This window comes from Cynara cardunculus, unplaced genomic scaffold (assembly GCF_001531365.2).
Source record: "Cynara cardunculus var. scolymus isolate 2C unplaced genomic scaffold, CcrdV1 Un_Scaffold_2307, whole genome shotgun sequence".
In the NCBI taxonomy this organism is placed as follows: Eukaryota; Viridiplantae; Streptophyta; class Magnoliopsida; order Asterales; family Asteraceae; genus Cynara; species Cynara cardunculus.
In genome coordinates, this window is record NW_020201044.1 from 16,966 (window position 1) to 18,850 (window position 1,885).

Consider the following 1,885-nt stretch of genomic DNA (forward strand, 5'->3'; position numbering starts at 1 on the left):
AAGTTTGTCAACCTCTGGTCCCGGTACCACTATATCTGTCTCAAGATGCTCTGTATTAAAGTCCTCCTGTGGCTCAGAGTCAAGGGTCGAGAAAATCTCGTTTAGAACTTAGAATGTTGGAGTTTTCATTGAGCTCTTGTGGTTGTTTTAAGGATTGAAGAATCTCTTTTGAGTTTTGAATGAAAAATTCTTCATCGGAGAGATCTTGCAATTTGTTTACATCTTGAGATTCCCATGGATAGATATCAAAGCCTTCTTCGTCCTTTTGCATAGATGGAGAGCATTCAAAAGTATTTTTGGAAATTTCCCCTGGATGGTTTTATTGAGACACAGAGCAATAATTCAAAGCCTCAAGCAGATCTTGCTTAAAGACTTGTCTCAACTTCTCTGTGAGCTCTTCTAATATGCTTGGATCCAGGGATTTGAAAAAATCTTCTTCAGGAACACTTTTATCCCTTGTCTCTGTAGATTCAGGTTTGAATTCATCACCTTTTTGAGTTGAAAGCTCTTGATTGTGGTTACCAAGGCTAAAAATTTCCTTTTGCTTCTATATGCTTTTAAGATCAAATTGTTTTGGTTCAGGCACACTTTTGGTAGAAGAGTAAGAGGTGTTTTTGAATTTCAGCCTTCATGCTCTGGCTCCACTTTCAACTTTTGTTATTTTAAATGGTGATGATTCATGCTGAGCCGAAAATCAGGTTTTTGCTCTGCACCTAAACGAAAAACAGATTCAAGAGTTGGTTTCTTCTTCCAGATTAGGTCTAGGTCAACATAACCTAGGCCTGTTTTATCCTGTCGAGAATTGATATTTTCATACACCTACTAAGCATCTTGATATTTCTTGATTAAGATCTCTTTTCTCTGTAAGCTTTGGTGTAAGAATTCACTTTCCTTTTGAAAATAGTTTTTAAGAGCCAAAGAGTTCAGTCTATCACGCTCTTTTTCAACAATCTCCTTGTCTTTCTTTTGAATTGCCTTTTTACGTTCAGGTCACTCTTTTTGAAAACTGCCTCTGTGGAAAGTTTAGTTTTTTTAATTCTTTCCTTTTCCACAAAGAGCTCCTCTTTTTCGACAGTAAGAAGCTATGTCTCGTTTAAAGAAATTCTTTTCATTTTCAATTACTTTGCTCTTTTCCTTTTTTTAAGAGCTTCTGTTGGAGTTTGATAAAATCTTTTCTTAAGAGAGAAATGCTTTGCTCTAGTTTAAAATGGGCAGAGCCAGAGGTAGAACATACCTAAGAGTCGAAGCCAGATCCAGACTCTTCTACATCATCATCAACAGCCATCCCACATAAATATGCTTGGTTATCCTAATCAAAAGTTGAGTCAGAGACTCAATTTTCTTGTTCCTCTAGAAGACTCCTCTAGGGTCGGTTGTACTTATTTTTGTAGTACAATCCGTCCTTAACCAGAGAATCCTTGCACTCCTTCGAGAAATGGCCAGGTTTTCCGCACCTGAATAATCTGGTTCCTTGCTTCTTCTTCTCTAGTTGCTCCTCCTCCTTCTTCATGACATGAGGAGCGGGGTTCTTTGTCTCATACACCCTTTCCTTGAACCTCTCATTCCTATTGTCTCTTCCTCTCCTATCAAACACCCTTTTCCCAAACTTTCTATTGAATTCCTTGGTAATGAGAGCCAAGGAGTGTGCAAAGGCACTAATGTCATCATCACCAGAGCTAGATGATTTGTTCTCCTCCTCACTCTCCACTACCAGACCCTTCTTTCCCTTCCACCTATCTTCTCTACTTCTTCTTTCTCTGGATGGTTGGGCATAGCTAGTTTCTTTGGAGTTAGAGACTAGAGCCAGAGGTCCACCCAGAGAGACCTTGTTCTTACGCACCTTCTTCTCTTGGGCCTGTAGGGTTCCATACACATCATGCAACGT